At 34.8% G+C, this 25448-nt stretch overlaps 1 pseudogene; it reads left to right on the top strand.

Annotated features, from left to right (window-relative positions):
* Window positions 1–484: 484 nt before the first annotated feature.
* Window positions 485–25448, top strand: part of LOC149142018 (GABA transporter 1-like) — a 40333-nt pseudogene continuing 15369 nt past the window's right edge.

The raw sequence follows: 25448 nt of genomic DNA, 5'->3' as shown, positions 1-25448 counted from the left end.
GATAATAATAATATAAAAAACAAAACAAATAATAATTTGTTTTTATTGAAAAGGAAAAAGAATATATAAAATATAAAAGAAATAAAAATAAAGAAAATTAGTTGGTTATTTGCTTACTTAAAAGGATCCATGACCATAAATGTGAAAAGGCACGAGAGGTTGTGGAGAAAACGGAGAGCGTCCTCCCATGTCTGAAAATGAAGCGAAAAGTCAGCAAATCTGATAAAGCAATCACTCGTAAAAAAGTGATTGAAAATGAATGCATCTTTTTGTTGCACGTCCTCATCTCCCTTACTCGTAAACGATAAAGACCTCCGCTTTCGCGTATCATGAATTTGATAATATAATTTAATGTCTGGAATGTACAGATTCGTGCCTACAAAACCTGGGGTACCATGGAGTGGGAAGTGATCAAGAATTGATCGTGATCAAATAATGAAGATGGCAACCGATGCAGAATCGAGGGGATTGAAAAACGGCAATAATGATATGGAATGCAGGATTTGTATTTGTCTTGGAATCCAAAGGTCTCCTTTCTGGTATGTTTTTTCATTCAGCTCAAAACACACTCTAACAATTTATGTTTATGTTTATGTTTGCTCTGCAGGGAACTGGTTACATGCCAGTTACCATTTGACTACATCCATAGCAGCAACGCCCTTGCTGACCCTGCCATTTGCATTAGCATTCGCAGCGTTGGGATGGTTTGCCGGAATTTTATGTCTCACACACATTTTATTCATACAATCTCATACCCTTGGTGTTGGAGCGCTTGGAATTGGAAGGCAATCACCACTTCCGATTCAGAGAAATGGAGAGACATTCTAGGTATATTCTTTATTTATTGACGCATTAATCTAATGAGACTATTTTTATTTTTTTTGCCTTGAAAGTTATTTATGTTAGAAAACTAATAAACTTAAACAGCAATTCTGCATGCAGAAAGAACTGAAAAGAATCACTGAAACTTAATACCCAGGGATACGAGTTACCTCCAGCCATTGGTGATGTTTTGATGAAGGCCACAGTCCACTTGCCTGCTACTTCTTCTACACTCCAGCTTCAATCCAAGCAAAAGAAAAAGAACACAAGAATTCTGAAGGCACTTCCAAGCTCTGCTATCTCAGCTAGATGGTGTAAAATTGAAGGGGGTTGAGATATGAGCTTGGGGACCAAACAGATGAACATATAGCTAAGCTTCCATCAAGCTTCTAAAAGCTATGTGTTAGAAAAACCACAAATCAAGGTAAAGATCAGATCAAAGTGATGGACCACTTCAGTAGCTCCCAATTATAAATTTAGTAATTGCAGTTGATTTTCTTAACTTAAGGAAACTACTGCAGTTGGTTTCCATAAGTTAAGAAAAGCTGCAATTCCATAAATCAAGGTAGCTTTTGTGTAAAATCAATGGAGCTTAACATTCTCCCACTTGGTCCATACTTCCAAACTTAATGTCTCAACTTAAAAACCATTGATAATCTGTATTAAGTAATAGATACATGAATCATGGCGATAAGTCCTCTTATGACGAGTATTATCTTCCATGTATTACTATGCATTTATTCTTATTATAATTTATGTAGCAACAATTTCTTAATGAATAAACCTTATGTTTATTCTTGGTCCTTCTTAAATGAATTTTCCCAAATCAACTTAAGGTGCACATAAATATGAGAAAAAACATCACAATAATTAAGAATTTCATTAACATTGTCCATACAATGAAACCCTACATAATGGAAGCAAGTCCCATATTCAATACATGATCCTTGAATTTAAACGGTGGCATGCCCTTAGTCAAAGGATCAGCGATCATTAACTCAGTGCTGACGTGCTCAATGACCACTTTCTTTTCTTTAACACGTTCCCTTATAGCTAAATACTTAATGTCGATGTGTTTATTTCGACTCCCACTTTTTTAGCCATAAAACCAGCAGCTGAATTATCACAATATATTCTCAATGGCTTAGATATAGAATCCATAATTCTAAGCCCAGACATGAAATTCTTAAGCCATACACCATGTAAAGTCGCCTCAAAACAGGAGACGAACTCGGCTTCCATAGTGGAAGTGGCAATCAAGGTCTGCTTGGCAAATGTATCCTGATGTTGATTTGCGTGAATCAACACATTCAGCAAAGTCAGAATCTGAGTAGCCAGTTACTTCCAAGTTGTCCGTCCGTCTATACATAAGCATGTAGTCTTTGGTCCCTTGAAGGTACCTCATTACTTTCTTTGCAGCTCTCCAGTGGTCTAAACCTGGATCACTCTGATATCGTCCCAACATTCCCACAACAAATGCAATGTCAGGTCTTGTGCAGAATTGAGCATACATTAGGAATTGCCGATCTCTTAGTAGATCTTCTTAATGTTGTACCATCATCTTCCTGAGAAGTATGTGGTTCAACTTGTTGTTCAAAAGTTCTTGGCAACTCTTGAACTCCTTGATCTACTGGAATATTGTCAGCAGCTTGTGGAACTTCAACAATTGGTTATTCAACACCAGTTGTACTTGAGGGGTGCTATGAACAATAACCAATCTTTCACTGAAGTGGAAGGTTAAGATTCTGAATGATCTTTCTCAGAAAACTATGTTTTTTGTTTGATCGCTCCCACTGATCAATCATTTTCAAGAAACTTTGCATTTCTTGATTCCCATCCTAGTGCTGTGAGATGGACAATAAAATCTGTAAGTATGTATGATTTCTAATATGTCTGAACTCCTATTGCACCTTTCTTTGACTTGTTGGTCTGCTTTCCCTTTATGCAGTCCACATAAGTCTCAAAATCAGTAAAATCTAGAGTATTAAGTATTCCTTCATTTACCAATCTTTTAATTCTATCTATGGAGATATTACCTAGTCTCCGGTGCCACATCTTTTAGTGCTAGTGTGAACATGCATTGAATCATATGTGACTTTGTTTTGTAAATTAATGCAGTAAAGACCATTAGACAAAATACCATTCCCAACATAATCAGATTTATAGAATAGACTGAAGGATTTTTCTGAAAAGTTTAAGGAATATCCAAAAGGTACAAACCTTGAAACTGAAATCAAGTTTCTAGAAAAGCTTGGAACATAAAAGGTCTTTTCTAACTCCAAAACAAAGCCACTACTTAAAGTTAAATAACATGTTCTTATAGCTTCCACATGCGAGCCCATCTTGTTTCCTGATAAGATGCTTTGCTCACTTCCCACTGGCTTCCTTAGGTTTTGCAAACATTGCAAGGAATTCAAAATGTGAATTGTTGATCCAGAATCAATCCACCATGTGTTAATATTAACATTAACCATATTAGATTCATAACAGACAAAGGAGATTACTTCCTCAAGTTCGGGAATGTCAGAACGAATTTCAGAAAAATTTGCAGGTTGTACTACTGCATTAAAAAATCACATGCTTATGTTAAAATTGAGGCTTAATAAACTTTCATGTTTTACCAATGTAAAACATGCTAAAAAGAATTGAATCAAATGACATGAAAATTGCCTGTGGGCTAAATTTTCAATTCAAACAGATTCAATAAAACTTTATGAACTTTCACGTTTTACCAATGTAAAACATGCTAAAAAGAATTGAATCAAATGAAATGAAAATTGCCTGTGGGCTAAATTTTCAATTCAAATAGATTCAATAAAACTTTATGATAAAACTTATTAATTCATAACTCCTGTGGGTAGGTTATGAAATTTTATCCTAATTAATCCCATAAATATAATAAAAATTCCTGTGGATAAAAAATTATTATATTCAGTGTAATTAATTAACAATTTATTGTCTAAATAATCTTTATGTGATCTTGCCAATCAATATATAATTTTATTTAATTAAAGATGATGTGGCTATTCTCTAATTAATTAAAATCATATGGATCACTAGACATTATTTTGTTGCATAAACAAAACTTAACCAGAGAGAAAAATAATGTTTACTGAAAGGAGTAAGTCAAAATGACATTTTAATAAACTCCATAAAACTGTAATAATTCTCCAGCAAAATCAAAAGCAGTCAGCATTACCGAAAATGACTACAAATTGATTGTTCAATTTATAAACTTAACCCGAGATTGACTGAAGCAGCGTTGATCTACTTTGCACTTGCATAGCAAATGCAGTTCGAAGGCTAGCTGGCTTGACTTCAGGCTCCATCCTTAAGTTTATAAAGCAACAAAAATTGACCAGCAAACAAGCTATTTTGCTCACAAAAACTTAATTTTCAACAACGCTAAATCTGAACTTCATGCGAAATAAACATAGGATCAAAACTGAATGCCCAAATGAGAAATAAACCATTTCTTATTTCTCTTTAATTACAAATGTTCATAAATGTAAGTTCAATGTAAATTTTACAATAAATATGTAATCAATTATAAAATTTACAGAGTGCCATTATTCGATAATGATGGGATCAGGAGATGCAGCTAACGAATTCAAGAACCATCATATAAACATATATTGAATAGCATGGCACATGCTAACACACAAATTGTGCAAGTCTTTAAGGCTGCTAACTGCACCACTAGATGTGTCAGCCAGAAGCCTTGCTATATAAAGACATATAAAAGTAAAATGAGAACAAGTAATTCAAAATGTGGAATTTAATGATTGCATTTAGATTCAAAAAGAGTAAAATATATATAGCTACATTTATATTGCATTGTATATACAAACCCACACATATACACACACTAATATGGACTCTTACCAAATAATCAATATTGCATATCACTTGTGTAAGTTTGTTTGTCCATTATCGTGTTAATCCTTATCTCATGGGCATATAGGACCCATTTCTATGGCATAAGATCTACATGACCACCACGATAATGTCATGCAAACCCACATGGATCATATCATCTAGGCCCAAAAAGATGAGTAATATTCAAAGTTGTTTTAGCATATACATCATTGTGGCACTATTTGTAGCTTGGAGACCTATCGAGAACACACCTTGTGGGCCTTTTGGCCTCTAGACGGCCCATACATGCCCAAGTGCTTATGCCATTCAAGCCAAAATTATAAATATCCTTCGGATGCATGTCCATATAGACGCATTAACCAACATGGATATATATATTTTATGACTAATAAAATCCCCATGGATTATATTACTGTAACAAACATTTTACATGCAGAAATTATTATGTTTGAAACTAAACCCTTAAGCAAACGCTTTGCCAAATTTGATAGAATTATATCAAAAGATTCATATCTGGTAATTTCTGCCGAATAAAATGATCATAATTAAAATCAGGCAGTGTTAAATTTCAAGAACAGTGCGCCAGATCATTTGTGATGTGCTGAATAAACATAAATAAAAAAATTGTTTCATGCACCATATTAAAGCGCCTTGGGGTTCATAGCTCCCACTAGAAAACACTAGAAAAGAGCATTCCCCTACGTGAACCACTATTGGAAAACACTTTGCAAAATATCAAGAGATCAGAAACAAGGCTCGCATAAAGCACTGAATAATGGATTAAATATATATGATAACGATTATTATGTTACCGATTCAACTGTCATTGTTGATTAGCAGAATCAATCAGTTATGACTAACTTGCATCGATTCGAAAACCAAATAAAGAATAGTAATATAAATACGTTTGCATTGATGGCAATTTTAATAACCTTTTGCCACCATGCGAATCACTGCAATGAATCTTACGGATTCACTGGATCGAATTCATACTCCAAATTTGAACCATGGAACGCTAAATTTTGGGACTAACCTTGGTGCTTACTCTAACAAAAATAAGTTCAACAACTCATAGAAAAATACAACAACAGCTGAGTTTCACGGAAACTATAAAACGAGGAAGGAGCCATAAAAAAAACACAAAATGTTACTGTATACCTTGCCCCTAATTTATGAATTGTCATCATTTTCAGAGACGAAAGATAAGAACATGGAAAAACTTTATGGATTGCCCTCAATTAGGCCGAGCCATCTAGTCCCCCATACACAGCAATAATAATTGAAGTTTTGTATGGATCGGATTCGCGGGAAGACAAAACTCCTCCGTAAGAATTGAACTCTTGCCCACAAATTACCCTAAGATTTGAGCTATTTCATAAACTGTGTCATTAATGCGCGCTGGCAATATATGAGCCTTGAGATAACAGGCGGATTCAAAATTCCCTTGTTTTTAAGGTTTTGACAATGTAAATCGCCCGGGACAAATCTGCAGATAAAATATATTTTCTGCAAACAAAATTTCCTCTAAATTTCTGATAAAAGGATCATTTGTAGCCAATAATCGTCCCAATACAACATCTATCAGAAAATTTATAAAGGAAATTGAACGAAAATTCAAAGAAAATTCAACCTTTTGTTTTGCATACACTTGCGCGCGATCGACTCTGACTTCCAACAACAAAATGGTGATAGTTGCATAGAACGAGGATATTGGCCAATGCACATAATACACAGGTCATGTATACGACCCACGGTTTGCGCAAAAGGAAATAAATTATGGAACGAAACGGTAGATCGAAATTTGTTTCTTGGCCAACACACAGTAAGGCAGAGGTAAAAGGGCTCCAATACCAACTGTTAGAAAACTAATAAACTTAAACAGCCATTCTGCATGTGGAAAGAACTGAAAAGAATCACTGAAACTTAATACCCAGGGATACGAGTTACCTCCAACCATTGGTGATGTTTTGATGAAGGCCACAGTCCACTTTCCTGCTACTTCTTCTGCACTCCAGCTTCAATCCAAGCAAAAGAAAAAGAACACAAGAATTCTGAAGGCACTTCCAAGCTCTGCTATCTCAACTAGATGGTGTAAAACTGAAGGGGGTTGAGATATGAGCTTGGGGACCAAACAGATGAGCATATAGCTAAGCTTCCATCAAGCTTCTAAAAGCTATGTGTTAGAAAAACCACAAATCAAGGTAAAGATCAGATCAAAGTGATGGACCACTTCAGTAGCTCCCAATTATAAATTTAGTAATTGCAGTTGATTTTCTTAACTTAAGGAAACTACTGCAGTTGGTTTCCATAAGTTAAGAAAAGCTGCAATTCCATAAATCAAGGTAGCTTTTGTGTAAAATCAATGGAGCTTAACAATTTAGATTCAGAGAAAGGGTCAGAGACATTCTAAGTATATTATTTATTGAAGCAGTGGTTTGTCGAGACTATTTTTTTGCCCTGAAAGTTATGGAAATTTCGGTCTTATTTTGAAAAATTCAGGCGAGCATTTTTTAAATTCAAGTAAAAGCTGTCAAATTTCATAATTCTAGGTACCCAATAAGTTTTTGATGGTGCTGAATCTATTTCCACCCTCATAAGAAGTTCTAGAAATTTGGGTAATATTTTGAAAAAATCTAAATCCAAGTAAAAGCTGTGAAATTTCATAATTTTAGGTGCCCAAGTTTTTGATGGTGTTGAATCTATTTCCACTATCAAAAGCATGATTCAAACACTATTTTTGGAAATATTAATCCCAACCACCCCCTTAAACACCCTGACAACCGCCATACTTGTCAGAGGTATTTTTGCAGGGTGCGTGTTTGTTTGAATATGGAAGGACTGAATCCAGAACAGAAGTGTCACTCGAACCATTCTGAAAGACAACAAAGAATTTAAGGCATTTAATGTATTTTGGTAAATAGATATGGGCAAGCATTCATTCTGCCACTATAGCCCACACTCCACAAACACTTGCGTCATTCTAATCACACTCAACAACAACAACATATTAATTATTTTCTCTGTTATGCAATAATGTAAAATTGTATGTTGAGATAAAGAAGTAGATAAAAGTCATTTTGCATGTAAGAAAATAAGAGAAAAAGAGAATGAGAGTCTCTGAGGAGAAAATCGTGGAACAAATTTTGGTGGGCACGTGAAAACAATAGTTACTATGTTTTATTGTGTGTTATTCAGCGTGAAGTGAAAATATTTATAATCCTTGTTTTTACTTGGTGACTGAGACCATGTGAACGTATTTTCATGTTTTAGAATTCAACTTAAATTATTATTGTGTTGCTCCAAACTTATTCTGTTCTAATTCGCCTTTTTTTGGGGTGAGTGAATACTATGTTTTTAAGTCTGTGTCACTGCACGAAATTTAGTTGCGAGAAATTGAGCTGGGCAAAATCTGCTTCGTGAAAGTCACAACTCTGAGTCTCTGTGTAAAAAAATTCAACAACTACATCTGCAAGATTTTTTAATTTTTTTTACGAAATTCCAACCACTTTTAACTGTACAAACAATTCAGGGCCCTGTAAACCACTCCTTTATTGACCATCATGGTCGTTTTTTAATTTGCTAGAATCATCGAATGGAATTTTCATATATTAAATAGACCATGTGTTTCTTCTTTGGCATAGGACCCGGATGGGTTGGCTTGACAGTGGGGCCGATCCAATTCACAGTTTGTTTGGGATCTGTAATTTTCTCCATTCTGGTTGGGGGATAGAGCTTGAAGGTTTTCTCTTGATCCTGCCTTGAAGATTGTAAAGATTGTAATTGTGGCTACTTTTCCCCATTTTCTAGAAGAAGCATGATAAGATACAAAGTCCCGTGCTTATGTGGTAGTTTTGGTGGATTTCCACAAATTTGAGGGATTTCAAATCGATAACCAGATAAAAAGAGAGTTTTTTGAATCAGAACCAAATGAAGTTGCAACATTAATGGACTTACTGCTAACTGTTTTGCATATTTTGTGAATGTGTGCAGTTCATCTACTTGATTTATCATCCAAATGGACCCATCAAGCTGTATGAATTCATCATCATATTTGGGATTGTAATGTTATTTTGTCCCAGATGCCATCTTTCCATTCTCTTCGCCATATAAACCTTCTTTCCTTGATCTTGTGCTTGGTATACAGCGTATGCATGGGTAGCGGATCGATTCACACAGGTTTGCTGTCAATGACTCATTTGTAGTTAAAATTGCAACTATGAGTCATATGTTAAATACGTTGTTTATGATGAAATACTCCTATATGAATTGGTCATTTCCTTTATCCACAGGGCATTCAAAGCTAAACGTAGAAAAGGATCATGCTTTCACTGGAAGAAGTGCCAGCAAGGTCTTTGGAGCCTTCAATTCTGTGGCAATTATTGCAACCACATATGGCAATGCTATTATTCCAGAGATCCAGTTTGATTTTCTAGTTAAATTTCCCCTCTTCACTATTCGCAGATTGCACATCAATGGTTTAGTTGATAGGAAAGAAAGCTGAATTTGCCTTTCCTAAATTGTATGTTCATATTAATTTTGGAAGACTCTGTAACAATGTGTGGGTGGAGTGAAAAAAATAATCTCACGTGTATATTAGATAAAATATTTTTTTCCTCCACTAATCGAAAATGACTGCACTTCATTATAAATAATAAATAATTACAAATAAGATAGAGCCCATATTTCAGTTTTATCCCTAGTTTCTTTTAAATCTTTTTTTTTTTCTTGTGTTCACAAATCGAGAGACTTATTTATATTTCTATGGAGATCAGTGACAACTTTTGTTCACAGAATCCAGAGACTTATTTATATTTCTGTGGAGATAGTGGTCACTGAATATTTGTAGGATCATTTCACGTTAATTTAATTCATGGTTTTAAGATCTCGTTGGCTCGGATCTGACTCGACCGAGTTGGTCCGAGCTGGAATTTTTTTTTTGCAAACCGACAGATTAACCGGTTCGGGAGAGGCCAAGTCATGACTGACTCGGCCGAGTCAATCATAACTCAGTCGACTCGGCTAGATCTGCATCTACTTGGCCGAGTCAACCAATGCGGCCTCTAACCCATAAAAAACAACAATTTTTCATATTTTTAACATTTAGCTGAGTGTTGGGACTCCAAGGTGTTTTATAAATTGGTTAAGTGATATTTGGGGTCCATTCCCCTCTCCCAAACCCTATTTAACCCACTCAAATGCTCTCATTCTCTCACAGCCATCTCATGCATTTGAGAACTTCAGTGAGAGTTAGTGAGCAGTTCTTGAGTTTGTTTTTGGAGCAGCAGTGAGGAGTCTTGGGCAAGCATTGTAGCTGGAGTGAGGAGCTTCTTGGGCAGCGATTTGGAGCAGCATTGAGGAGTTGATTTCTTGGAGCAAGCTTGAGGAGGCATTTTGTGCCTGGAGGTATTTTTTTTCACTTGTACAAATTTGCTTTTGCTTATTAAATTTTAGGTGCACATCTAGAAGGTCTAGAGAGTGTTTTTTGTGAAAGAAATGAACATTGAATCAATGATTCTTTTTTTTCATTTTCAGATTGTTTGCTTTCATTTTCTAGTCAAAAAATGGCACCTAGAGTGAGAGATCCTACTTGGGCATATGTTGAAATGGTTGATAGTCAAATGCATTGCAAATTTTGCCAAAAGAAAATTAAGGAAGGTCCTGGGGGCATTAATAGGCTAAAACAACACTTGGCGAGGATTAGAGACCAAATTACTCCATGTACCTCACCAGAAATTGGGGAGATTAGGAAGGAATTGTTAGCCAGCTTTGAGAAGTTTAAAGAAGATAAGGCTAGGCAAAAAGAGTTAGAGACTAAAATTGGGAGGAAGAGGGAGATACAAAAAATGATGGCTACCAATCCCCATTATGATTTTGAGGGTTCTTCCTCTATCCCTCATACTGATGCATCCAACCCTTTCCGATATGTTCCTCCCTCTTTTGGTTCTGTTCAAGATAAGGGAAAGGGTAGAATGAAAAAGGGTGATATGACTATCAAAATTTATTTCACTCCCTCCTCTCCATCAGATGCACATGGTCCTCAAGCTAGTAAAATTCAAATGCAACCCACTTTAGATGACCATTGGAAGAAAAAATTGAGGGAGATTGCTTGTGATTGCATAGCTAGATGGTGTTATGATGCTGATATCCCCTTCAATGCTTCTCGTTCACCATATTATGAGCCTATGTTTGATGCCATACATGTTGTTGGAAAAGGCTTCAATGGCCCTACTATGCATGAGCTAAGGGGGTATCGTTTGTAGAAAGAAATTGCCTCCATTAATGAGAGAGCATTGTGAGCCTTACATCAAGGCTAACTATCAAAGGCAAATCAGTAGGGTCTTTCCTTTGAGATACCTACAAGACACTTATGCTCCACTTATGAAACTCATTATCAAGTATTTCACTTGTGAAGGGAGGTTTTCTCGTTTGTATACTTACTATGTTAGATTGCTGATGCATTTCACTAGAGTGAGGATGATGAACCTCCCCTATTGCATATGCATAAATATTGAGAAGATGGCTACATATGTGGAAAGGAAAACTCTTCCTCAGCAGTTCAGTAGAATTTACCATTTTTCATTGATTAATATTGTTGTTTTGCATCAGCTAAGCTTGCTGAATATTTCATGGGATACATTCATTTCACATGAGGTTTTCAAAAGCCCTCAGGTGACTCCATCAGTTATTCGAGAGGAAGGAGGGCCTTCAAATCAGCCAGAGGGTCATGAGACTGAAATAACAGGTATGCCAATGTTTGTCACTTATGAGAAAGGCACAAGGAGACTATTTGCAGTGGACAAATGAGTATTATCTCCACTAGGGGTCTCGTTTCGTTCACCAGACCACAGACAAATGCTATCTTCACCTGGGGTGAGAGGGTCTTTTCCTTCTTCTTTAGCAATACAGGTATAGGATAAAGGAAAGCAACCTTTGCATGATGAAGGGCCTTCTTAAGGTTAAGAGAGAGATTTTGTTTTGATTCGGGAAGAGGACATTGATTTGGGTTCCCAAAGCTCAAGACTCAAGGAGGTCGTCAAAGAGAAAGAAGCTGACATCCATGCCTTATCACTTGACCTTGAGAGGGCTAAGTGGATTATCAACTTCCTTGAGCAAGAAAACAAGCAACTTACTGACAAACAAGAACTCTTGGAGCTGCAGATCATCAAAGAAAACCGACAAAAGTCCAAGAGGGTAAAGGGCAAGTTGACATCTATTGAACAAAAGGACAATGACCAGGAATATTTGTTAGAAAAGGTGAATATGCACTTGGATAAGCTTCCTGAGAAATCTAACAAGGAGAAGAAAATTTTGCGCCACATGGCTTATCACTATTTGGCCCAGAACAAAATTTGTAAGACAAGGATAAGAAACCTAAAAGTCAAGTTAAAGAGAGCTTCGAGGAGCAAGAAAGAAAAAAATAAACTCAAGATCTTGGCTAAAGCTTCATTGGCCCAACATAACACCTAACACAGATCACTCATGCCAAATTTCAAGAAATTTGGTGAAATTTTTGGTATTTTTGAATTTTTCAGGCAAAAAACAGGTTTTTTCGGCAGGTGCATAGCGCCACCGGCACTATGCTTTTGATGGAGGCCTCCATTTGCAAAATGGCTTACATATTTGGAATCAACATGAAAAAATATGCTTTCTCAGAAATGGTTGTGAAGTTTTTACAAGTTTTGGGTATCCAAAAGGGCCAAAACCACCTAAAAAATGCCCTCTCTGCCACTTTTTGGCCACACAGGAAGAAGTCTTTGGAGATTGCATTTTTGGAGGGGCAAATGGACTCCAAATCAAAAACTTCAATTTTTCTCAGAACTTACACTCACCAAGCTTTCCAATGAGCTATCCTGCACTTGATTTGGACTTCGGGAAGCCTTCCAAAAGTGGCTTGGAAAAAGCGTTATGCACAGAAAAATGGCGCTACACATAAGAGAAATTTTGCCAATTTTGCCTGTTTGTTCAGAATTTCACCCAGTTTAGTTATCAATTGACTTTTTCTTCTCTCTTTGGTAAATTAATGATGTAATATGATGTGATATGATGTACTATTATGTAAATATGATTAAAAATTACTTGAGGTGGTAGATACATCAGTTAGAATTGGTTGGAGGATGAATGAATCAGTTTCCATAGTTTTAGAGGCAAGTTGTTCCACTACCTATTTTTCAGTTTCTAGTTTAGATCTTGTTGAAACGGCTCCTTGATTCATGGATTTGATCCCTGATGGTTAGCATAGGTGGTTTGATGCCTATATCTTGTACTTTCTTAGTCATTTGTCAAGGTTGGACTCTTGTGGATGCTTTGAGCACTATTGTACATCACTTCTACAGTTTGGCAAGGAAATAAACCAGGGTTTTGCAGCATTTTGTGGGATTCTTGCGGAAAGGTGAATTAGTATTGTTTTTTCTTTTGTGATTCAAGTTATCATATGTTTATGTGTGCCATTATCTCTCTCTTTTTCTGCATAACTAAATGAATCAAGTGTAAAGGTGGAATTCATTGAGGTTTTAATGCTTTGCCTTAGGGTTTATCAAGTTTTACATGTATTCTACTGTTTGTAGAGGAATTATGATATTTGCATGCCCTCTCCAACTCCTCACCAGTCTTTAGACTCACCATTACACCTAATTTAAAGTGCTAAAACACTTTCCTACCTCGCCCCACAGAAACCTCTGCAAATCTGAGTTCATTCCCCGGACCCAAAACTGCCTTCCTCATTTGATCCAACAAACCAACTTTAAACTCAATCAAACTCCTCTGAGCATATAACTAGCATAAAATTAGTATTTACATCAGTTATCTCTTACATTATTTTCCATATTTTCCTGAGATTGATAAGGAGAGAGCCCTCTCCCGACCTGGTAGGGCTAGCTACCAGGTTAAGCGTGGTTTGATGTTACCCTAGACCTGCGTTTCTCAACCTGAGGTAGATTTAGGCCATAACAGAGTGATTGGTGCCTTTGGTTTCATGCCTTTAGACTTCGTTTTCCCTGTAGTTTTATATTTTTATACAACATGACATTCAAGCCTTCAAAGAGGAGTTTGATATTCTGGATGAACACCCTCATAGTTGTCATATTTTCGATTTTGGGAGTGTTGGGTTGCATTGCAGTGGTGCCACAAACTTATGTTGATGCTAACAGTTACAAACTATTCGCAAACTTGTGAATTTGTATGTCATCGATGGTTTTATAATTTTCATTCCCTTTTCTATCTCCCTTTAGTTTAAGCATATATTATCTAAATGTTTGTTGTCATAAATGTCGAATGGTTAATATTTTACCATATTTTTGTTCTATAATAATAAATAATAATAATAATATCCATTTTTAAGGTCACAGCCATGCCAGACACCAAATTGGTGTATGAGACCCCCTTGTTTGTGGTACAAGGGACCCACCTCCGCGCAGCGATTTGACTACTAAGTCTACAAAGGCATACATACTCTACCCCCCTTTGGTTTTGAACCTGTGACCTCTTAGGAGGAAACACATGCTCTTAACCATTAGGCCCACTCAAGATGTATAAATTTTAACTGTTATTATAAATTTTAATAGTTGAAATTATATGTTACTTTTCAAAAGGTGGATAAGGAATGTGCACTATTAACTAAATGAATGTGGGGATCCTTATTTTTTAGATAAAAAAAGTTTCATATATTAATTTAATATCTATTTTAATTATAACTTTAAAAAGAAATTGTTATCATTATTATAAAAAATTATCACAAATTAGTTAATTTTATCCTCTTTAGTCTATTTAATAATCAGAGAATGCACATTGAACAATAATTTGATCATTTGATTACCAAATAAGGGTATTTATACAAATAGAAAAAGTGTCTGGATCGCCTAAACTATCAGTGGAGATAGCTTCTTTAAGAAGCTAAGGAAATATCGAGAAACTTTGAGACAACTTTCTTGGTGCATTTAATGTGATTGGTTGGAATTACTATTTATCCAACACTCCCCCTTAATTCCAACCATATGGAAAACACACAAAATACACTATAGCACAATACATAGACACAAACATACTCTTAATTGACATGACAGCTGGTCTAAGTCTCAACTAGGCTTACAACATATTCTGGATTTTCTACAACACATAACTTACTTCAACAAAACTCAAATTTAGCCTTCCCAAGAGGCTTAGTGAATATCTCAGCCACATTCTCATTTTTATTACAATATTTTAAGTCAATTTGTTTTTATTAGACCTTTTCTCTTACAAAATGATATTATGTGTCTATATGTTTTGATCTTGCATGACATACAGGATTGTTCACCAATTTGATGGTGCTTTGATTATCAAATCTGAATACTATAGGTTCCTATTGACCTTCACCAACATCTTTAAGTATTTGTGTGAGCCATATAGTTTCATAGGTGCACTACATAATGCCTTATACTCTGCTTCAGTTGATGACAAGGAAATTGTTTATTGTTTCTTACTGCTCCATGATATAGTTCGTGGTCCTATATTGAACACATATTCAGTGGTGGATTTCCTATCATTTGGATTTCTAGCCTAGTCATAATCAGAATGACCTGTCAACTCAACATTACATTCATTAGTATATTCAATACCAAAATTGATAGTTCCCTTTAAATATTGAAGGATCCTTTTTGTAGCCATCCAATGGCTTTCATGAGGTTTAGTATGCTAACTACATGAGCAATGTCTGGTCTAGTGGTAGTGAAATAGTTCAAGCTTCTCACTAGTTTTCGATACAATGTTCCATTCACCTCTTTTGTTCCATCATCATTTCTCATTTTGATATTTTGTTCCAATGGAGTACCCACTGCTTTACATCCTTTCATATGAAATCTCTTTAGTACTTCATTTGTATATTTTCTTTGTGTGATTAAAGTGGTTACATTATCTCTCCATACTTCAAGACCTAGACAATAATGCATCTGTCCAAGATCCTTAATTTCAAATTGTTGTGATAACTTCCTTTTTATATCTTTAATCAATTTATCAACAGTCCCTGTAATTATTCGATCATCAACATATATAGAGATTAATATTATATTATCATTTTTATCTATCTTGACATACAAATTAGGATCATTTTTTCTTTTGTTAAATCCCTGCTAGAAGAAGAATTTATGTATTTTCTCATACCAAGATCTAGGTGTCTATTTTAGTCTATATAAGGCCCTTTTTAACTTGCATACAAGATGTTCTTGTCACTTCTTTACAAATCATTCAGTTTGAGCAAGATAAATCTCCTCTTTTAAGTTGTCATTTAGAAAATTTGACTTCACATCTAATTGATGTAACTTCCAATCATATTTAGTGGTCAATGCTATCATTATTCTGATTGTGTTCATTTTTTCAACCAGAGCAAAGGTATCTTCATAATCTATACCTTCCTTTTGTGAATAATCTTTTGCAACCAATCTTGCCTTATACTTGTCTATGCTACCATTTGCATTAAATTTTTTCTTGTACAACCATTTTGATCCTATAGGGACTTTATTTTCAGGTAATTATGTTAATTCCCAAGTTTCATTTTTCATTATGGAGTCATATTCTTCTTTCATAGCTTCCATCCATTCTTTATGATTTTTAGCTTTTTCATAATTTAAAGGCTAAAATAAAACCATTACTTGAGACATTAAAGCATAATCTTTATACTTGATACGGATTTGAGTTTGATGTGTTGACCTTATTAGAGGTTCATTACACTGTGGAGTACCTTCTCCTCTTCTTATTCTCTATGGAGTGCCTTCATCAATTCTTTGTGGACTTTGACTTCTTGAAATGTCTTCTGGAATGTCCATGATTTCTTGAGCTTGAGATGATTCCACAACTTCTTCTTCTTTCGTAAAGCTGTCATAAGGAGGTTTCCATACATTATGTTCATCTTCTTTTATTTGTTTATTTGCATGCTCACGAAATATAACATCTCTACTTGCAAAGACCTTGTGCATACTTGGATCATACATTTTATATGATTTTTTACCAGTACAATATCCAATAAAAATGCATTTGCTAGCTTTAGCATATATTTTTCTCCTATCCTCTTTAGGAATATGAGCAAAGGTCTTGCATCCAAATATCCTTAAATGACTAACTTTAGGTTTAAAACCATAAATTGCTTCAAATGGTGTTTTATGCTGAATATACTTTGTAGGGATTCTATTTTTGAGATATACAGTTGTATTAATTGCTATCGCCCAAAAATTATTAGAAACTCCTTTACTTTTTAACATACAACAACCACATTCAACTAATGTTCTATTATTCCTCTCAACTACTCTGTTTTTCTGAGCTGTATATGGTATTGTAAATTGTTGCAAAATTCCATTTTTCTTGTAGTATTTGACAAAATCTCCTAAAGTGTACTCACCACCTTTATCTGATCGAAGAATTTTAGTGCTCTTTAGTGTTTTCTTTTCAACTGTACTCTTGAATTCTTTAAAGTATTCAAACACATCACTTTTATTTCTTATAAAGTACACCCAAGTGTATCTAGTGCTATCATCAATAAATATAAGAAAGTAATATGCTCCACCAAGTGACTTAGTTTTCATTGGAACACATACATACGTATGCACTAGTTCAAGTATTTCACATCATCTTTTATTTTCATGCACAGGAAATTCTTTCCTATGTTGTTTTCCTAGTGCACGACCATCACATTAAAAGTGTTCACCCTTAATATTTGGAAGGCCTTCTACCATCAATTCATTTTGTAGTAACATAAGGTCATTATGATTTAAGTGTCCATAACTTTGATGCCAAAGCTCTATATTTGACATGTTTGTTGATGTCAAATCTTGATGCTCATTCTTCATTACAACTTGTATAATCCTCCAACTATCATTCCTTTTGCAACAACCTTGTAGTTGTCCTGCACATCCTTTACCAAACACTGTGATTTCACAAATTCAACTTTTAAATGTTGATCTATAATAATAGAGACTGAAATTAATTTCTTCTTTGATCCTGGAACATACACCACATTTTGAATTTGTTTTCTTGTCCATTAGGCATCGTAACACTTATATCACCATATCCTTTAATTTCATGTGATCTATTATCTCCTAAATAGACACGTGTGCCATTATTAACATCATGATAAGTATCAAACAAATCTCTTTTGCATGACAGTGGATTGATGCACCAGAATCTATAAACCAAGCATCATCATCATCAGTTTTCATTGATAGAGCAACATTGGACACAAACAATTTAAGATTTCTAAAGTCATGACTAATTGCTTCGTCTCTATCAACATAATTCCCTGAATGCCTTATTTGTTTAAATTGATCAGAACTTCTTTTCATGCAATTCCTAGCAAAGTGACCAGGTTTTCCACAGTAATAACACACATCGTCTCTACTTGATTTGGCATTTGTCCTCGGTGATTGTGTATCTTGAAATGATTTTACCTGTGGATTTTTGCCATTATTTTTCTCCCATTGTTTTCCTTTGAAGAATTGCTTCCCTTTAGCCATCATTGCTAAATCTGAATTGGGAGATTTATGTCTAAGACTTCTTCTCCGCTCTTCTTTCTGCATAAGTATACTTTCCAACTCATTAAACATAGGAGCCCTCTCTCTAGCTGAAAGACCAATGATAAACATTTAATATTCATCAATCATTCCATTTAATGTCACAGTAACCAAGTATGTACTAGATATTGTTTCACCAGTGTCACCTAATTCATCCTTTAAATCCTTAGTTCTAGAAATAAAATTCCTGAAACTTTCATTTTATTCCATCTTAATTGAAAGAAGCTCACTCTTTAAATAAAATAGTCGATTTGTAGTCTTCATCTCATACAAATTTTTTAGAGTGTCCTATGTCTCCTTGGATGTTTTTCACTCTCTAATGTGTGGAATAATATTGTCCTTAACGGACATCCGCAAAAGCACCTTTGCTTTGTTTTCCCATCGCTCCCAATCTTGAATTTCTCCAGACACTACATTAACTTTAGCTCCAGACATAATCATCCATATATTGTATATTCTTCCAATACATTAGCCATTGTCAATAAGCTTATGAATCCTGAAGTATCAACCACAAAGGTACTAATTTTTCACAGTTTCAATAATTAATTTCCTTACTCCTTAATCACAAATAATTGCATCGAGAGGCACTCTACAACCCAGTACATGAGGGAGATGTTGTCACGTAACATTACATTAAAAAAAAAATATATGTGTCGGTTAATATATGTATATGCAAGAGATGTTGTGGGTAATGTTACTTTAAAAATTAATGTCAGCCATTTTTAAATAGTTGAATTTTCACTTTTATTTTACATCAAACTTTATATAATGACATAAATTAATTAAAAAAAATTACCTTTTAGTATGAGGGATAAATGTAATTTCTTCATTGAGCCCAGATCTAATGTCTATAGTATGCTATACATGTATAAAGTAAAGTAATATAATGTTAACATTTTGACTAGGTCCAATAAAATTAAAGTGTGGTAGAGATGTGTAACTTAATGTACTGTAAACATTGTAACTTGGTGAAAATAAAATTAAAATAACATAAAAAAACAAAATAACCATATAAAAATTAAATAATTAAAAAAATAAAAATGACTCATGGTTTGGCATATAGTTTATTTAAGGTGGGACTAAAGTAGCATAGATTCATGTCAGTTTGATGTTATATTTAGATACATAATTAGTTGTCTCTAGAGGTGGAGAAATATTGGGCAAAATGTAATTATTACATTTTATCTAATATCTTTGCCTACATCCACTTTTTACTAAGTTATATTGGATATAATATAATACTATAATATTACATTTTAACCAATATTTCCCTCTCCACTTCTTATTGTAATTTTATTTATATTTGTAATTTAAAAGTAAACAAACTCAACTATAAAATTAATAGGAGTGAGGGGAAATATTGAGTAGAATGTAATATTTAGGGTGGGTTGTGATGCAAAATATTAGGTAAAATTTATTAATATTACATTTTAATTAGTATTTCCCCCCACCCCTGCCACTATTTATTAGGTTGAGGTGGTTATAAATATTGGGTAACATATAATATTGTAATATCACATTTTATGCAATATTGGTCACTATTTATTAGGTTGGAGTGGTTATAAATATTGGGTAACATATAATGTTGTAATATTATATTTTATGTAATATTTCCCCTCACCTGATTCACTTTTTGTGCATAGGTTGCTACCATGGTTTATCAATACCATGGGGCATCTATACTTTTGATTATTATGTTATGGATCTAGGTTTTTAATTACTCTGTTACAATATCATGGGCCAATAAAATGGCTTATCAATACCACATGTCCAAAAACCATAACTTATTTCAAAATCAAAATATTTTACAAATACTTTATTTTAATTTAATTTTATAACTTTTTTTAATTAAATCTAAGAGAAAAAAAGTTATAATTACTTTTGAGGTATATCTAAGCCCTTCATCCTCATGACTACTAATAATATTACCATAGAGATTAAATGGAGGTTTTAATAAGTTAAAAAATGAGAATATTTTTTATATATACATATGTGAAATTTGTATAATATAAATAATATTATAAAGAATGAGGCTAGATGCATCTTAACATAGGATCCAATCCTAAGTGAGAAAAGAAAAGTGATTAAAAATGATAGAGGAAGGATAGTGCATGATTCTTTTAAGTTTTTTATTATTGTATTTTATTTAACATGATTGTTCCAAAATATAAGTTTAATCATTTACAATCAATTATGCCTTTATATTTTTATTTAGATACTTTCTTAAATACAATACAAATGGATCATATTTAAGAAAGAGAGTGAGATGGAAGGGGGAATAAAATGGGAGAGGGAGACATCGAGGTGGGAGAGACACTGAGAGAGAGAAAGGAAGAGAGAAAGGAGGGGGAGAAGGGAGGGAGAGAGATGGATTTGGAGGGGGAAAGAGAGGGAGCGAAGAACATAGACCTTGAGAGATAGAGGTATAGAGAGAGAGGGAGTGGCAAGGGAGACATGGAGATCGAGTGAGGGAGAGAGGAGATGAGGGAAGAGAGAGAAAAGGAGAGGATAAAGATAGGTAAAGAAGGGGAAGAGAGAGACAGGGAGACATAGATATGGAGGGGGTAGAGAAGGGGAGAGAGAAGGAGGGAGGGAGGGAGATAGTGACAGGTTTGGAGGGTGGAGAGAGAGAGAGTATGATGGGGGGAGAGATGGAGGGGGGTGGGAGAGAAGGGGAGAGAGAAGAAGGAAAATGAGAGAGGACTTGAGAGAGAGGGGGAGAGAGAGAGATGGAGTTGGAAGGGGAAGAAATACATAGAGAGAGAAAGGTGGAGAGGGAGTAGCAAGGAAGAGATGGAGAGCTAGTGAGAGAGAGAGAGAGAGAGAGAGAGAGAGAGAGAGAGGGGAAAGGAATAGGGACGGAGAGAGAGAGATAGATAGATATGGAGAGTGTGTGTGTGAGTTTTGGGATGAGAAGGAGAGACAAGGGGATATATAGATATAGATGGGGTAGGGGAGAGGGTAGAAGAGAGAAACAAAGAGATGGAGGGAGGAAGAGAGATAGATGGGAGATAGAGATATAGATGGAGGGGGAAGAGAGAGATAAGGGGAAGAGATAGAGAGGGAAGGGAAGAGGGAGAGATGGATAGATAGCTATATAGATAGATATGGGGGGAGAGAGATCATGGCATGCATTTACGGGGCTAAGATAGAGAGACAAACAAGGAGAGATGGAGGTAGGTATAGATATAGATGGCAGGGGGAGAGAGGGAAGAAGAGAAAGATAGAGAAAGGGAGAGAGAAGTAGATAAAGAGAGAGAGGGAGAGAGGGAGGGGAAGAGAGAGGAGAGGGAGGGAAAGAGAGAGAAGGAGAGGGGGAGGGAGATAGACACAGAATGGAAGGTGGAGAGAGAGGGAAGAAGCAAGATACACATAGAGACAAATACAAAGAAGATAGATATAGACATTCATGAATATTTTGGATTTCCACTAAAATAGATGTATTGATTTCAATGTAGTTGTTGATTTCTAAACCTATTTGATCACATGCACTATATGCATTTATTTCAGTGTAGATGTCAATTTATAATCCTATTTAATACCTTACACTAGATGCATTGATCTTAGTGTCGATGTTGATTTCTACACCTATTTAATTGCTTGCACATGATGCATTGGTTTCATTGTAGATATTGTTACATTGACACCTTCCACTCAAACATTTTATTTCATCATTTTTTATCATTCAAGTTACTAACAATCCCTCTCATCTCGACAAACTGAGGTAACTAAGCAAATTTTAAATTAAATTAACCAAATTAATCTTAGACATATTTAGCATATTTAAAATTATCAAAATAATTAGATGTTCAACAAATTTTGTATGACCACACACGACTGAAACGAGACTAGATCCATCTTAACATTAGATCTATCAAGCGCCGAGAGGGATCAAATCTCTCGAGGTGTAAACTTTTCCTCAAGTTTTGCACTCAAAAATAGGTTTGCACCTCGAGAGATTTGATCCCTCTGGGTGCTTGAGAGATCTGATGTTAAGATGGATCTAGGCTGGTAACACCTCAAGCACAAGCCATAGAATTATATTAAGCTTCACAACTCAAATATCATTGGACAATATGGCTACCTCTTTTTTTTAATATTTCTTCTCCCCTTATATATATATATATATATATATATATATATATATATATATATATATATATATATATATATATATATATATATATGTTGTTTGTGATTTGGGAGAATACTTTGTGGTTTTTAAGTTTATGAAAATGGGTATATTTTGTTTTATATGAAGTTTTTTTTAAATAATTAATGGAGACGAGGAGCCACAATGGCGGTGAATATATATATAAATAGTTTTCAAGTATTTAGCAAAAGAAAATTAACAAATTATTCTTGATTTTGATTTAAATATTGTGAATATAAACACATCATTATGTTGTATATGTGAATGTGTATGTTATTTTAATGGTTGTATTATAGGTTAATTGTGGTAATGTTAATTTAATTTTGGGTTCGAAAAAATACTTAACAAATACATTTAAAATGGTTGGTATTTGAAGATGGACAACTATAAGCTTTGTATTATATCATATTATTAAGAAGTGAAGATAACTAAGGAGCATGATTATTCAAAAGTTGATGCTACACTTTATAAATAATGTTTCGGTAGCATTATTTATTTGACTCAAGGTTGACCTAGTATATCTTTTTATGTTATGGTGTTCTCCAAATTCATGTAAGATGAGAAACATAACCACTTCAAAAAACTATAAAAAATATTGATTCTATATCAAGGTTACATATCAACTTGGTATGTAACATTGCAATAAGAATGTGAATTAGTAGTTTTGTTATATTAAATTAAATTGGACTAGAGATGAGATGGTAGGAAGTTAACATTTGTATATGTTATTTATCTTGGATCTAGATCCATAGTGTGGTATTGTAAAATGGCGGCAATTTCCTTGTTAACAATCATAGAATTTGAATGTAGAGGTATAGTTAATGCTACCACAAAGGTAGTGTGGACCTAAAACCTAATGGGTGAGTATATAATTCCATTCATGCTTATTATAATGTATTGTGAAAACTACAATGAAATACAACTAGTTAAAAGTATTATTGCTAATAGTAAAATGAAGCATGTGGAGCTTCATTTGAGTTATCAATAAATGATCGAATCATTGTTAATTTACAAAAGCATTGACATATGCCTTTTTTTTTAGCTATGCTTCGAATTTTGGGAGATGATCTTACAAGGGGTTTATATGCACAAAGATAATTCTATCTCTTGATTCAATGGAGAGTTGCGATGACAAGGGGGTGTTGATACAAGTTCATCACATCTCTGAACCTTCTAAAGCTAATATGTTGACAAGTAAAGGTAAACTAGAAGTCAAATAAGTAATAAATTGGTAATTTCATTGGTAATTTGAACTAATCGACTATTGTACCAACATATTTCACTTGTTTGTAGTTAAGATAGAAAATCTAGAGATTTAGGCACACTCATGGAGATCAATGTTAACCATTCCTTTCTTGTTTTATGGGATCTAATTATACTACGGGTTGTGAGCGTGTGTGATCCTATGGATCAATTTATCATGGTGATAAAGCTCTTTTTCATTAATGACAACCAATGCCATGTCATTGATGTCAAAGGAAGTATGATACCCTGGAAATTGAGCATTTGAGAATTTTATGAAGTTATGACCTTTAAATGAGTATGTAGAAGGTTTGGTTGGATAGTCATCTCTGAGAGCTTTCCAACAATATACTACACTTGGTCAAACTCCTCTAGAACAAGAAGATAAGCCAATTTGAAAGTGCACATTGCTGAAAAGGGGTCAAACCCCAAATTTGTTAAAGAGCATGCAACTCTAGGGTGGATCTAAGTTTCTATGAGCAATTAATAGTTGTTGTCACATGAACATGTGCATTGTTTAATGACTTTGACCATCACACAACTCCAAGGTCGATCTAGGTTTCTATGAGAAATAAATGGTTGTTAGCACATGAGCATGTGCATTGTTTAATGGCTTTAACCATTACGCAAATTTGGTCCAATCCGATGGTTATGGATGGTTTGTGGTTGAAAGAAGGTGGATGCAATGAAAACTTATGCAATAGTTAATGGAGGTCGTGACCCCCCTCATCATGCCTTCCAACCTCCACTGCATAGAATATCTCCAACCAATAAGAACATGACACATCGCTTCCAAGTGGAGGACATGGACCCTCCAAAAACAAGTTAACATGTCATGTGTATTAATGATGTAAAAAGTAGAACTAGTGATAGATTGACATGTAAGCAAGTTGACATGTGGATGCCAAGTGTGACATGGATGATGTAGAAATAGTAGGCTCAAAGGTGGAAACATGTGATTGGTGCACATCTAATGATGTGGTGGTATGGTAGTAATGATGTGGCAGTATGGCAAGGTGCCATTTGGCATGCCTAGTCAACATTTTTGGCTGGCCAATTGAGCCAAATTTGAGTAACATATGGCACAACTCAGAGAATGCCATGTGCCACCACTAAGAGAGTGCGACGTGGAACAATAACATCACATTAATGTCACCATATGGCTGACCACGTACCCTTAAGGACCAAGTCACATGGCAAAATCATATGGAGGAAAAGGGCAAACCCAAGGGGCTACCCTAGTTATAGCATAAGCACTAAATTTTGTCATATGGAGGTTTGAATGTCAACCCAAAATTTGAATTAAGGTTCCCCCCAATTTGAATCAATAATGGTTTGGTGGAATCCACACACACACACATATATGTGGGTGCAGTGGAATTGAAATACATGCATTCAGTTTGAGACATAATGAGCATTGTGCCGCAGTGATTAATAACAAAGGTTTTCTGTTGGCATTATGTTTCTGGTATGGCTATATGTTACAGATGTTGTACTTGATGGAAACACCCATGGCAAGGCTCTCAATATGTTGAAAATTAAGAAGTACGCAGGAGATCAGTTCAGAAAGTGCGTACCCGCAGGTACACCGTGAAGGGACCGCGACCTGATACGCAGGTCAGCCATTCAGGAGGTGCGTACCCCCAGTGCACACATTTCAAGGCAAAGAAAAGCACACGTGGGGTTTCTTATGTTTAACCTTTAGTATTTAGCCGACGGTATTTGTGTTACTATGGTTTTGGCTCGTGGTATTGATCCATGATTTTAGGAGGAGCTTGCCTATATAAAGCAAAGGAGATCACTTGGCTAAGAATCTTTGG

This window comes from Pinus tabuliformis, chromosome X (assembly GCF_031772625.1).
Source record: "Pinus tabuliformis cultivar Carrire ecotype Pingquan chromosome X, CPIR1, whole genome shotgun sequence".
Classification (NCBI taxonomy): domain Eukaryota; kingdom Viridiplantae; phylum Streptophyta; class Pinopsida; order Pinales; family Pinaceae; genus Pinus; species Pinus tabuliformis.
This window is presented reverse-complemented; position numbering and strand designations above follow the sequence as displayed.